The sequence below is a fragment of the Peromyscus californicus genome, unplaced genomic scaffold, assembly GCF_007827085.1.
Source record: "Peromyscus californicus insignis strain IS unplaced genomic scaffold, ASM782708v3 Scaffold_8__1_contigs__length_139910024, whole genome shotgun sequence".
Lineage (NCBI taxonomy): Eukaryota > Metazoa > Chordata > Mammalia > Rodentia > Cricetidae > Peromyscus > Peromyscus californicus.
The window spans coordinates 48,115,631-48,131,038 of NW_026294606.1; the positions used below are offsets into that span (position 1 = coordinate 48,115,631).

Genomic DNA, 15,408 nt, shown 5'->3' on the forward strand with positions numbered 1-15,408 from the left:
ATATTTTACTTCAGCAGAATCTGGAGCAGATAGTTGGTCTTCAGTGGAGCCAAGAGAAGGTATGAAGATGTTCATCATTCAAGGGTTGGTAGAGAAGAGGGAAAAGGTGCCGACGGAAGTGTTGGGAGGACAACAACCTCCACCACCATGCACTCGGGGTTTTTTCACCCTTCCTTCTTCCAGTGGGTCAACCACACTTCCTTTCTCGCCTTCTGACTTGAACGTAGTGTGTTTTCATTCAGTTGATTAAGAGGCCCAGTCAAGTTTACAAACATTGAAGCTCATTAATCTCTGAATTGTCCTCTAACAATGCAAGAGCTTTGCAATGCCATCTCCGCTCTCCACCTCCCATATTTGGACTTCCTTGACTTCCTCTTTTCAGTACACTTTCAAAGCTGGTCATTTATCATTACTTTTGTCAGTTCATATTAAAAGAAATAAAAGCACTGGCTAGTTCCTCTGCTTCACATGGCTTCTTAAATCCAACTTACTTCTAGATTCAATATTTTCTGGCTGAAATAATTTTTAAGTTATTCAGAGTAGGAAATCTCTGTTTTTGTTATACCTGAGTCAGCCCTTACTCTTGAATTATAGGCTTGCTAAATACATAATTCTAGACTAGCTGTAGTACCTTCCTTTTGAATACATTATTGCATTATTTTCTGAAGTGTTTTGCTGCTGTGTGAAAATGTACTTCTAATTGCTACCACATTTTAGGTAATCTTTTCCTTCGGTGATGTCACAGAGGTTGTCCTATGTCCTATTGATTCACTGTGCTGTGTTTATGCACAGATTTACTTAATTTATTCTACTTGGGACTTACTGATCTGCCTCGTTCTTATCAATTATATTGTTCTTCACATCTGGAAATACCTAGAGTATCAACCCTTAAATATTACCCATTCTCCATTTGTCCAGTTTCTGGGAAAACCATTAGTATTCTTCTACCTTTTCATTCTTTTCTCATTTTTTTAACTTTTATGTTTTTCAGATGTTTATACTCTATGTTGCTCCTACTCCTTCTCAGTAGACAAGTCTTTGACATCTAGACTGCCAGCACATCCACCGGCCAGACTTTTTGTGGGTCATATTCTTTTCTTCTTTATCAAATCACCTTTTCTTTTTGCTCCAGACACATTTCTATCTTCTGGCTCGCACCTCCTCCTCTACCTCTCTGAACATGTTAAGGAGACATTCTTACTCCAAGTGTTTTCCTAGGCTGTCTTATTACTTTCATGAGACAAGGTTGAAAGTCTCCCACTTCTTTGTCTCACTGCAAAGTCCAAGGTCAGGTATAGTATGTGTGCTCTGTCCGAAATATAGATAACCCTCAAAGTGAAGGCTACCTTTGTGTATTTCTACAACATCAGGATTTATTAAGCAACAAATTCACAGTTTATGTCATATGTCATTTTTTTCCCTGCAATTTTCCAAGTAGTCCTGATTTTTTTTTTCTCTTGTAGCTGGCCATTGTCAAAACACAGGATCTTTTACCTCAATCTTAATTACTAATAGTGTCTCAGCTCCTACATTACAAAGCACACAGTAATTATGTCTCTTTATATGGATATATGTAGGTTACAGAATGGCAACAAAAGAGATAAAGAGACCACAGCAGAGTTAACAGAGGCCTTGCTGGAAACAGAGGCAGAGGTCAACACGGGTGCCAAAGAACCACTGTGGTGATTAGATAGGATGTTCACAACAGCTGGAGTCAGAGCTGGGCTTCAGGGGCACCAGAGTCAGAGCTGAGTCTTTCAAAGCAGGGCTGAATTAAATTGAAGAGGTGAATGCAGGACTAGGTCTTGTCAGATGAACAGATGGGCAATTCCAGTAGGCTGAACTAGCCATGTACAGTATGAGGCTGCAGCCAGAGGATAGTTGGGAAAGCTCTTTGCCTGTTGGTCTCTTAACACACTAGGTACTTAGATGACATATTGTTAAGGATCCTCTTCTTCAAAGGTGTCTATGTGAAAGTACAGTACCCTTTGTTGATCTTCTATGGTCATTAAGTTTTAGAGCCTACTTTTTCTGGTATGGTTTTAATATGCCCATACATTCATATGGTTCCAATCTATTTTGATAAATTTTACTTTTAGCATTTTACTTTTAGGAGTGAGTTATTTATCAGTGCCTTGTGGATAGTGTTAGACAGGTATCTACGTGCATGGCAAAGCAGAGACTCCTTCTTCTGCATTTGTACTCAAAATGGAGCCAAATGCTACTGTCACATGGAGTTACCCTGGTCAAGACATGATCTGAAGACACTGGTTTATAAAATATGGAGTGACTCAGAGCAGGGAACAAGCTGTTCTTAATACAGGGCCATTGTACTGTCCAGAGAGACCATTTCATTTGCTTCTTCTGAGCCTCATGGGACTCACTACTCCATGTCAAGTATTTGTATTGATTTTCAGCAGTCTGTGTTCTTTCTTCTCATGTGCTGTGATTTGTGACCCTTTCTTGGTATCTTGGGTCTGGGACACAGTCTCTGAGGCAATTCCCAGGGTTCTTGGCTCCTGTTTCGGTGGCTGATGACAGGCAGCATTGGCCCCTTTTCTCTAAATGGATGTCGACCCTCCAATGCCTCTGATTTCCAGTGGGGAACGTGGGGTCTGGATTCATCTCCCTTCAAGAAAAGCCTGAGCCCTGGATGTATAGCTATGTTCAGCTCTGACAGGCTTGGATTTGCCTTTGGCTTCAATTTTATTCAAGTTACTTCAGCTTTTAGCTATTCTACATTCCTGGAACTTCTGCCGGTATTGAAGTTGATGCTCTATACAAAGTAGTATCCCTTATCTAGCATTTGTATGTCTTTGCATCTAGGGTGGCTGTGTTAGCAGGGGGAAGCAGGGAAAAAAATTTCATGTCAGCTTAGCTTGCCTATCTGTATGAGGCTCTAAATGGTTCCGAAAGGCAGCGCAGGAGTGACCACCCATCCTGCCTGAGATACACTGTGACAGATTGTGAGATGGAGTCCAGCTTACAGGCCGACAATGCCCTGTCACTGCTGTTAGCTTAGAAGCAGAGTGATCTTCACAGCCAGGTATCCTTAGTCAGGGACACCGTGATGTTCTCCAGGCTGCGGTGAGAGGCATCATTCTGCTTCCTGGGTGGCACATTCTGATTTGGTTACTTTTTTCATTGTCAGTTCTTCAGATAATTAAACAAGTATGATAAACTATCTTCTGTTTGTTGTGAGAATCTAAATGTAAAATAAATAAAAAAATGTATTTGTGGTTAAATGAATACTCAACAAAGCATTTTTTTCTGACTCTAGCCACGATCTGTCTTTTTATTCCCCTAAGAATAGTTTTTTAAATCACACAATGGATCTGTGAATTTGCGAACCAAGTCCACTGTGAAGCCGTGAACTTGAGTTTCTAACACATTAGACATACTTTTTGATCTCATCATACAATACCAAATATAAAAGCGCCCCCCATGCTCTCAATCCATTGATCAGGACTTTTGAAGAAAGCTTTAGCTCCTTCCTCTTTTTGCAATCTTCCTCCCACAGTCAAGTGTTCCAGTATACATAATATCAGCCCCTTTCTGGCCATACTGTATCACCACCATGGGAGAAACAGTATCCGATTGATAGGACACCAGCCCATCAAGCTCTAGGCAATCATCCAGCTCACAGTAGTGTGTACATTCTCGGGGTCTGGCAGCATCCCCTTGGTAGTAGTGTCACTCCAAGTAGGCAGCTGTGTAAATGATGATTGCCAGGATAGGGACCCTAAAACCCTGATGGAAACCCTTCAGGCCATCAGACTCGAAGATCTTTGTAAGACAGTCGCCCAGCCCATTGAATTCACTCTGAGAAGATCCCTTGCCCACATCGGCAGCCAATCTGGTCCTAGCAAAGCCCAGGGAGAAGCCAGGTTATGCCAATCCAGGCACCACCACCCCCAGAAAGATCTGTTTGTACTTGTCTTTGAAGGTGAAGTTGAGAGCTTGGGTGGGGAAGTGCCCAATGTCATTGGCCAAGTGACCCCTCCAGAAGGAGAGAAAGGAAGCCTGCTGCTTGGAGATTCTCACACAACAGTCAAGGATGCTTTTGTAGTGTTTCTCTGCACTGATCTCTTTGCAGGTATGCTGGACCTGCAACAGCAGTTTGACCCTCAGGGGCAACAGCCGAGTCAATACCACCTGCCAAGAAGTCCTTAAGGAAGCACAAAGCCTGATCCCCCATACTGACAGCCTGTAGCAGCAGTACCCTTGCCCTACCCTACATCTGGGCAAGCACTACCACACTGTCTCTGTGAGACACAAAGGGGCCTTGCTGTCTGTTTTTATTTGGTTTTGTTTGTTTTTTGAAGCATATGCTACAATGTTGTTAGGGCTAGCCTTGAACTTGCTGTGATCCTCTTCCCTCTGCTTCCTAGTGCTGGGTTTACAGGTTTGTGCTACCACACCAGACTGCCCTTTATGTTCTTTTTTCTTATTTTATTTATTTATTTATTTGTTTGTTTGTTTATTATTTATGTGTGAGTGCCTGCGTGTATGTGTGCATGCCTGGTGCATGCTGAGGCCAGAATAGGGCTCCAGGTCCCCTGGAACTGAAGTTACAGGACTTTATGAGGCCCCCAATTCTGGTGCCGGTATTTGAACCTCTGTCTTCTGCAAGAGGAGCAAGTGGTCTTAACTGATGAGCCACCTCTCTGGCCCCTCATGTGCATTTTCTAGTCTCTGAATAAAAATGTTGGGATTGGGTAATGATTCTTTTTAACTAAGATGCAACTGGGTAGGACGTAAAGAAGATATAGAAGGGAGAAGCCAGATGTCTTTCCACTGTCAGCTGAGAAAAGGAGATCAGTAAGTTGTTTGAGTGAGAATGGAGGGGACATGTTCGAATGCTGGCATGAAGGAGAGGAAATAAAGCAAGAGGTTGGGAGTTATCACAGAGTGAAGAGATAATGAAGACAGTGAGTTGTAGAGAGGGCAAGGCACCGTGCCTGGCAGGTTATCTGGCACACACAGCTCTGCTATGACATACACCGCTCTGCTATGTCTCTATTTAAAGCGATGGACTGACTCCATCAGGAGAATTTTAATGCATAGAACCATGACTCTCTAAAACTTTCAATTTGACTAAAAGGATGGACAGAGTTGAACATGATTTCAAGTTACCCTCTTCTTGGTCTTTGACTTTGTGACACAGACAGCTTCCTCATCTACCTAGAATCAGACCCTGTGGGCCTATGTGAGGCATCTTCCTCCACAAAGGGTCACTGCAGCCTGCCATGCTGACTATACCAGACATTGGTAGTCAATGAATCTTCCATCTAGAGAAGTTGGTGTGTCTCCTATCACCAACCAAAAAGAAGTTACAGAATGGGTAAGTGAAAGGGAAGGTTAAGATGGAATGAGAATAGGATGATTTCCAGAAAATGAGACCCTGGTGTGAGTCTGGAAGAATATTAGACAGTTCAGGTTATTGGGAGATAAGTTTTGTGCATGCTAAGGGAAAGCTAGTGGAGGAGTTTGGAAAGGTTAAGTAGAAGGGGTGTGTGTGTGTGTGTGTGTGTGTGTGTGTGTGTGTGTGTGTGTGTGTTCAGCAATTGGCTGAAAATTCCAGTCTTTCCAATTTCCTACTTAAGCAGCTCCCATCATTTAATTAGAATGCCACAGTTTTCTTTTACTGAATGAACTAATCCTATAGATGTTTGTTTTTCTGTACCTAGAAACAGGTAAATGTTAGTGACACAGTACTAATTAATACTGATTCTTGAGTTCTCAAAGAACACACAATCTCATAGAGCAGTGATCTTCCTATCAGCGTGACATGACTTCCTTGGAAGAAAGAAGACTTTTGTATTAGTTACTTTTTTGTTGCTGAGATAAAACACCATGACCAAGGTAACTCATAGAAGGAAGAGTTTATTTGGGCTTACTGTTCCAGAAGGATATGAGTCTACCTTGATGAGGAGGCATGGCAGAAAGTGGCAGGCATGGCTGCTGGAACAGGAAGCTGGGAGCTCACATTCTCAAGAACATACACATCGGCGGGAAAGAGAGCTAACTAGAAGTGGCAAGAGGCTTCTAACTCTCAAAAGCCACCTCCAATAACAAACTTCCTCCATCAGGGACTCTTCTCCTAAATGTCCCCAAACAGCACCATCAACCTAGAACCAGGTGTTAAACAACTGAACCTATAAGGGACATTCTCATTCAGACTACTACAGCTTTCTAAAGGATACCCAAACATGGAGGTATTAGTTGAATTCTGTTTCAAACTCTCAACTTCTGTTTATTCCTTTCTAAAATTGATCTGATAAACTGAATTTATATTCAGTCTTCCTAAAAGGGATAATAGTCCTACCTCAAATTTGAACTCAGTGCATTATCCACAGGGTGTAATACTTCACAGGCATCCAACAAAGAGAAAATCCTCTTCAAAAATAACTGTTCCAGTTATCACAGATGTTTTCAGTGACCCCTCTGTCTGTGCTTTGCACATTTATGGAAAGATGAGGTATGGTGTCTGAAAGGCGATGCTGTGGTGTACATATCTGGATGCTTTAAAATAGATCATTTTCATTTTACTCTTACTAGGTTATATATTATTAATTATCATAAATTTCCATCCTTCACCTGCTATTTATAGTCATTTTTTTTAGTCTTTCATACATTCAATAACAAATTTATTTATAATTAAACTGAGACCAGAGTTTTTTCTAACACTAAAAATCTGATTGAACTAATTGCTTCGATAAGATGAGTCTTCTGTTCTTGGTCTGTATTTTCTGTAAACAGAATGATGAACTCTGTAGCTTGAAGATTATGTTAAAAATATACTTGAGGCTAGTTAACATCAAATCAGGTCACTAAAATATTATACAGAAAATGTGAATGAAGGTAGAAATGTAGCTAGAGTTTTCCTGCCTGGCCCACAGTCAGGACAAATCTCTCTCACCCGCCAGTCCCACAGCCACTCAGACCTGATCAAGTAAACACAGAGACTTATATTGGTTACAAACTGTATGGCCATGGCAGGCTTCTTGCTAACTGTTCTTACAGCTTAAATTAATTCATTTCCATTAATCTATACCTTGCCACATGGCTCGTGGCTTACCGGCATCTTCACATGCTGTTTGTCATCATGGCAGCTGGCAGTGTCTCTCTTACTCAGCCTTCCACTTCCCAGCTCTGTTCTCCTCCTTGTCCCGCCTATACTTCCTGCCTGGCCACTGCCAATCAGTGATTTATTCATTGACCAATCAGCAACACATTTGACATATAGACCATCCCACATCATAGAAATAGATCAGCATTTCCCCATTTCAAGAGTTTATCAATGTACAGGTTTAACTACAGATCCCCTGACAAAGCATGATGAGTCTTTTCTGTCCTGGGAAGTGAACAACTCCACAACTAGGTACAAGACTTTGTCCCAAGACAGGTATCTATTTGAAACAAGACCTAATTAATTGATGATTACTATTTTTTAATTATTTTATAATGAATGACTTTTATCAAAGGTGACATTTGTTTTCTTTGGATTAATTGTCAATTAATTAGGTGGAGGAGAGGCATGCAGGCTGAGGACCCTAGTGGGGGCTGAGAAGGTGAGGAGGAACAGGCTGGTAGAAGTGGTCCTGCAGACCTCAGTGCTTCCAGCTGGCAGATATATCTGTTACAGACCAGAAACTGTTATTTTGTCCAGTTTAGAGCATGTGGAGCAGCCACACTTTACTGCTGGAAGGAAAGGAAAGATCAGTTTGTACATGTAATAGCAAAAGATCTTACAACTCCCAGCAGTACAGAGATGGTACAACATACACAAAGAACCCAGACTGATATTGTTAGAATGAAATGTTAACTAGAATCGTCTTTGTTTTGGAAAAATGACCAGTGGCCCTCATAGGGAACAGTTCAAGTTCACCTTTCCCTGTTTCTATTATAGCACAGAGTAAATCCAGTGATCAGACTATAGACCAGTTCCGTGCCATGCAGCAATGCATGAAGAAATACCTGAACCTCTAACTCCAACGTTATGAGGTGAGGTCAGCAGGATAGGTGGAAGAAGCAGTTCCCCAGAGGCCTCTGCAACCAAAGAGTAGGGGGCCAACCTTGTTAAGGCCACAGGCCTGGCTGTCACTGTGCACTTCAGAGTGACAGGACCATTTCATGATGCTTTTCAACCATCCTCTATGAAATCATCTCTCCCTCTGTTGTTCTGTGCACTGTAATGTACAAAATAATTTATTTTGATGACCAGGGGTTGGTCTTGGATGCTTGCCATATATGCTTCTTTTAAAAAGTGTGTATAAATGGATGTTTCCTGTCCTGACTGCCCAGTCCCAAATACTTGGCAGTTGCTTCCCAAATAATTGACTCAGAAGCTTAATACTACTTACAAATGCTTGGCCAATAGCTCAGGCTTGTTACTAGCTAACTCTTACATTTAAATGAACCCATATTCCTTATTTACGCTCTGCCACGTGGTGGTACCTTTATTAGCATGGCACTTTCATCTCCTTCTCTCTCTGCATCTCGCTGGTGACTCCTGACTCTGCCCTTCTCCTTCCCATCATCCTTAATTTGGTCACCCCGTCTATACTTCCTGCCTGGCTACTGGCCAATCAGTGTTTTATTAAACCAATTTGAGTGACAAATCTTTACAGTGTATAGGAGGATTATTCCACAGCAAGTGTGTGTGTGTGTTTGTGTGTGTAAGAGAGAGAGACAGAGAGAGACAGAGGGGGAAGGAGGGAGGGAGAGGGAGTGGAGAAGGGGAGCGAAGGAGAGAGAGAGAGAGAGAGAGAGAGACAGAGACAGAGACAGAGACAGAGACAGAGACAGAGAGAGGGGGGAGGGGAGAGAGAGAGAGAGGAGAATCACAGAAATCTATCAGTGAGTGTTAAAAAAACAAAAACAATAGAAGAAAATCCCAGATCTCGGGTTAGGATACCTTTCTACAAGTTGTACCTCTAGGGAGGTCCCTGAGACTCCCGGAACAACACTAGCAATTGCTGGCTCTTGGCTGTCTGCCAGAACTAACCACTGAGACCCTTTCGCTGAGGATGTTACAGGCTTAATCACAGGACATAGAGAAGTAATGGAGCTAAGCTGGAAGCTCATTCTGCAGATTGCCCACAGTGCTGGAAAATGCTGCTCTACAGGCTGTTGGGGTGGAGGCCGAGGCTCTGCTCAACAGTCTTATATAGCTGTAGACCATGTGTACAACAATACCAAACTGCTAGGCAAGATGAGTCACTAATGCAATAGTGGAAAATCTGTTAAGAAAATTAGCATAATCTGAGTGAGTTTTTTTATTAGATATAGTGCCACATTGATGATAATTTCCTAACTTTTAAAAAATATTAATTTATTTGCATCTAGAGGTTTGTACATGCAACAGTGTGTGTGTGTGTGTGTGTGTGTGTGTGTGTGTGTGTGTGTGTGTGTGTATGTATGTGTAGGTCAAAAGACACATTTGGGGAGTTGGTTCTTTTCTTCTATCCTAATGTGGACTGCAGAGATTGAACTCAGAACCTCAGGCTTGGTGGCAAGTGCCTGTACTTGCCCAGGCACTGCACCTGCACTAATTTCCTAATTTTTAAAAATAATTGTACTATAGTGTATAAGAAAATGTATTGTGTTTAGGCTGTACAAACCAAAATGTTAAGGAATAGGAGAACATTCTGTCAACAGATTAATTTTAAATGATTCAGGAAAAATACACACGTGTGTGTGTCAGTTTTATAATCCTTTCTCTCACACAGAGAAACATACAAACAAAACACAACTAACAAAAAGTTTACATTTTGAAAAATCTGTTATAAAATTAGGAAGTTCATTCTAATATTTTTATAACTTTCGGTAAATCTAAGTGTATGTGGAATTAAAACATCTTTTCTGTAAGTCTGAATGGATGCAGAATTTTTTAATTACATGTATTTATTTTCTCTTGCTTTCTTCCTATGCTGCCGATACTGTGTGTGTGTGTGTGTGTGTGTGTGTGTGTGTGTGTGTGTACATGTACCACAAAGCTCATATGGAGACTAGAAGACAAGCTTTGGGAGTCTGTTTCTCTTTCTACCATGTGGTTTCTAGGGATTAAGATCAGTCTGTCAGGCTTGACAGTAGTCCCTTTCCTTTTGTTCACTGAGCCATCTCACAGGTCCCAGAAGTGTGTTGTTGTTGTTGTTGTTTTAATAAAGCAGAATAAAGGACTGGTTGGCTTTAGTCTCCTGATATTCTTATGACTTTTTCATATTTTTCTCACTTACAGTTGCCAAAAACATTACAGAGAGCATGTATTTTTAATTCTCATTTAAAGTAAGAAACCACAAATTGCTTAGTATCCCAGAGGCAGGTAGTGGTAGAAGGAGGCTTGACCTACCTTTCTGCACTAATCTTCTTGGCATACAACAGAGTCAGTTAGCCTCCCTCATCATTTGAATATGACTTCTCTTTTCCATCATGTGTAAGAATTCCTATGGTCCTTCTCTTTTCTGCCATGTGCAAGTACTTTTCCCTGTGGCCCTTCTCCTACAAGCATCCCTGTGGTCCTTACATATGACATGGGTTCTCTGGGTAGAATACACCTGGTATGTTATCTCACTTGGTTCAGTGTGCCATTATTAAAGTCATACTATTTGCTCCCCGAATCCCTCAAACTATTAAATTCTAGTGAAGCCTATTCCAGTAGGTCTGTAAATATGAGATCCTTTAAGGCTTAACATGAGCAATAGCTTCTCCCTCATCTCATTTTGTCATGGAAAACAGTGGAGGGGGGACAAGATAGTTACCTCCCTCAGTTTATCTTCCTTCCACTCCTTCTCCAGATGCTATGATGTAAAAGAGACCTTACTCTAGACTACAAATACTTTCCAGTGTAAATCTGTTAGACTCTAGCATCATGCTTGTGTTTACATCTAATCACGGATCTCACTGCTTACCAGACAAGAGACTGAAACGATCCACGAATATAGACTCAAGGAGAAGATGCAGTCTTGAGATGATGCTAGATACTTACACCTCCCATGGTTTCTATTCTTTGAGATATCAACCTATGAAGATACAGGAGTTTTGCTGTGAGCTCCTGCCAGCAGGAGTGGAGGTGCAGAGTCCAGGTTCCCCTGTGTCAGCAGGGAATGAGTCCTTGTGGGGAAAAGGAGATGGGGGAGGCAAACAAAATGCATGCTAATGTGACACCTCCTGAAATTGAAGCTGAGACCTGACAGTGACCAGGCAAAACTATTTATAAAGAAAGAGCTGGAAATTTCAGCGAGAGAGATCAGCAAATACAAAAGGAAAAAGGAGAGTGCTCCATTAATGGACATGGTTTGAATGGGTCACTTGGAGGAGGGGAAAAGAGGCCTCTCAGTGCTATTTTTAAGTCTATAATTGTTCCCAAATTTCCCCTCACTCATGAAGTTTCTCCTTCAAAGTTAGTCAGTCTAGGGACCCACTGAGTATATGTTGGCATAATAACAATCAGAATATGACTCCTTGCTCTGCTCTGTGAAGGTGGGTACAGAACTTTAGTTTGACATGCCAGTGGTGCTTTGAAACCAACATCCATGCAGTTTCCTTGGTCACCACACTAAAGAACTATCGTCCACTCACATTACATTTTGGTAATAGATTGGCTGCAACTGTTTTGAACTTTGTGGGTTAACCTCCAAATGTGCCGGTGCACATGCAAGAAAAACGGTGAAAATCCATGACATCGCTTAACTTCTTGCTTGAAGGTGGATAGCGTATTTCATTTTCCGAAGCTTATTACATATTTCATGGCTGAGTCCACAGTCCATAGGTGGGGACATATTCTCTCTCCACAAGCATCATGAGCAAGATGTGTGACAATGGGCTGGGCACTAAGGATTACTCCAATAGAATGCTGGATGGGGTGCCACAGTGCTCTCTATATTTCACAGCCAACTAGCCTTTTTAAAATTTGTTTTTAAAACTTTTTTTGAGAATTTCATACATACATGAGTTCTATATTTGCATCATTTCCATTGCTCTCTTTCCCCCCTTTCAACTCCCTTCATGGCCCATCCCTCTCAAATTCATGACCATTTCTCCTCTAATTGTGACCTTTACATGTGTATGCATGTATATATATATATATATATATATATATATATATGTGTGTGTGTGTGTGTGTGTGTGTGTGTGTATGTATGTATGTATACATGTATGTATGTATGTATACATATTCTACTGAGCCCTTTTAGTCTTTTAGTGTTGTATATATGTGCATGTGCATGTGTTTAGAGATGGCCATTTGCCATATATATATATATATAGTCTCATATATATGTGTGTATATATAATTACTCTTATTTATTCTAATAGAGCACATGAGGTTCGTGGATCAGTGAATGGACATTGCAATAACAATCTTATCATCATTTCCCCTTACCCATGGGGTGAGGTGATGAGAGCCAGATATTTCCTTTTTGTGCACTTTTGTACCACTGAGAAGAAACCCTGAGGTTATCACTCCTGCGTAAAAGCAGCTGGGTTCCTCCTGTCTGGGATTCAGGATAATCCTTTATTGCAAGAGGAAAGAAAAAGAAAAACCCTGGGCTGACCATGTCCGTGAGTTTTTATCCTGCCAGAAGTCTCTGTCTTCTGAGTGGGAATCAATCACCTTTAAGCAAGGTGCCTCTGCTAGAAATTGCCCATTTCATCTGGTCTCGATAGCTCTTGGCCTTCAGACAGCCTCTTATCTTTCATCTTTGCCCTTCTTTGGGTCACAGGAGTTCAATTCTCATAAACGCAGTAAAGCTTGAAATGTGTATAGTGGTACAATGGACAAAACAGAAACTGCAATGATCATAATGGAAAGAGCAAATTTAGAAACTGATGTGGTCAGAGATTCCAGTTGCTGGCACAAGAAACACTCTGTTTGACACCTGGAGGAACAGGTTTCATGGCAGGTAGGAAGATAAGTAGGAAAGGAGCAGCCAGCCTCCTTGCGTGGCAATAGCTTGCATAGATGTAAGTATGTCTGAACAAGCTAAGGTTAGCAAGAAGCTTTTCAAATTGCATGCAAGGCAGCCCTAGCAGTGAGCACTCTTTCTTGTCCATATTTCCATTCAAATTATCTCTCCACACTATGCCCACTCTGATTGTACCATGGTCATGTCTAGTTTAGAGTCTTGCAAGGACTCCCAGCCCCCTCCTTTGCCTTCCCTCCAGCGTGTTCTTAAAGCAGCAGCCAGACTCTGGACGTTCAGTGCCAACCAGATCATGTTACTTTTTATTCAGGTATCTTGAGTAACTCCATGCCTCATGTATGGCCACTGCTGTCCTTCCAAAGAACTAAGCCTGCCATGATCTGTCCTCCAGTTTTAATTCTAACTTTATTTCCCACTGTTCTCCCCTTCATTCCTTTTGGTCTGGCTATGCTGGCCTGCCTCCCTGCCTTTTCTTAGAGGCTCAAGTGCTTTCTAAACTCAGGAGGTCTGTGCTTGCTCCTCCCAGTGCCTGGAGTTCTCCTTTGGACATGCACCCTACCGCTCTGCTTCCTTTCCTTTCTTCATTTCTTTATTGAAGTCTTCTTCTTCTTCTTCTTCTTCTTCTTCTTCTTCTTCTTCTTCTTCTTCTTCTTCTTCTTCTTCTTCTTCTTCTTCTCCTTCTCCTCCTCCTCCTCCTCCTCCTTCTTCTTCTTCTTTTGACAGGGTTTCTCCGTGTAGTTTTGGCACCTGTCCTGGAACTCGTTCTGTAGCCCAGGCTGGCCTCGAACTCACAGAGATCCACCTGGCTCTGCCTCCCGAGTGCTGGGATTAAAGGCGTGCACCACTGCTGCCCGTCTTCTTATCTTTGGCACTTTTCCAGAAAACTCATGGAAATTTCATCTTCTATTCACAACTTAAAATGTTAGTTTTAACTTGCTGTTCCTTATCAAAATGTCCTACTCTTAGAGTAAGGCATAATAGAAACTGTGAGTTATTGCATTCATAGCTTACAAAAGGCTGAGGATAGAGGATGGCAAGTTCAAGGCCATCTTGAGCTGCACAAAGAAGTCCTGTCTCAACAATAACAACAAAAAAACCCTCGTTCTATAACATGTGAATTTCCACTTTTTTGGTTTATGATGCTGCTATCTCCTCTCAAACGTAAGCTCTGCTTCTAGAGCTTAAACTCCATAATGTTCATTGTGTGTGTCCTGTCTGCCACAGCCGACAGTAAATGAAAAGCCCCCTCCCCGAGGGTCCCTGGGAGGAACAGATTCCTGAGAAATGAAAACAAACAAAAAATACAAGTTAGGTGACAGGTTTGGATAGTCTGGGCCTCGCAACAGGCCCTCCCACCTGATCTGGTTGACATAAATTACCTAGTCTTCAACCTACTGGGTCAGTACCTGCCAGGCCTGTAGCCCAGACTCAAGTTTTGAATAGACTAGTTACTTTTCACTTACCATAGGATTATGTCCTGGTAAATCCATCCTAACTTAAAAATATGGCAAGGAGAAGATGTGTTTACTATACCAAACTTACTGAATAATTCATCTTAGCAGTGGAGTGCCCTATTGGGGGTTCACCTTCAAAATTTGTGACTGATTCTGCTATTTCACTACCCATTGTCACTAGATAGTATTAAATTACCGTATTGGTGATGGGAAAGTTGAATGGGATGCTGAAATCAATACAAAAAAGCCTTTAGTTGCTGCAGGTAGGGGTAAGCCCATCAGTTTTGCATAATTCTGCCTAATCATATTGTTTGTTCATAGTACAAAGAAAATTTTTTAATGGTTTGTCACTGAAAGCTGTTTTTAATTTAAAAAAATACCCTGGGAGAGGCTATTCTTCTTAGAAGATAACTTTGCCATTGACTTAGTCAAGTATAGAGTTACATTATGACGTTTTCCCATCAGATGTCCTTTGGACGGAACATGAAGGATCAGGTAAAAAAGCAAGCAGCCCTGGGCTGATTGACACTAATGCAACAGCTCTGAGAGAATGGAAGTGGTAACAAGTGTTCATCGCTCATGGTCATGGTCAAGATCGTGGCCCCAGGATCACGTCTGCATAGAAGCTACTCAAGCTTTTCCTCACAAAATCAGCTCAGTTTTCTCCTCCACCCTGATTTTGTGTCTTTGATGCACAGAACTGGAGTCTGCAGAATAAACTGTTACAAAGAAGGGGCTGCATCCTCACATGGTCATGTTTATGTTTCCTGACCGTGGAGTTAGAATTGTCCCTGTAAGAATAAGCTAATTACCTTCAGAACCAATTGTTTCCAAATCTAGGGAGGGTCCATCAAAAAAAAAAAATGGGAAAAGACTGTCAAGTGGAAAAGGAGCTTGGAAGTTAAAAGTCAACATTTTTATTTCCATCTGTATATCATTTTCCAGTTATAAATGTGCTAGATAGCTAGAGAAATATCTGAATATGTGAACAATTTAAATAAATGAATATTTTAAAAAGAAGTAGCCTA

General features: G+C 41.4%; 1 protein-coding gene and 1 pseudogene across 7 annotated transcripts in view; one reads left to right on the top strand and one right to left on the bottom strand.

Annotated features, from left to right (window-relative positions):
- The window catches only part of Hecw1 (HECT, C2 and WW domain containing E3 ubiquitin protein ligase 1), a 293,914-nt gene that overhangs the window by 64,770 nt on the left and 213,736 nt on the right, over positions 1-15,408 (top strand). The gene's annotated exons all lie outside the window — the stretch shown is intronic.
- LOC128104767 (ADP/ATP translocase 1-like) lies at positions 3,392-4,303 on the bottom strand (annotated as a pseudogene).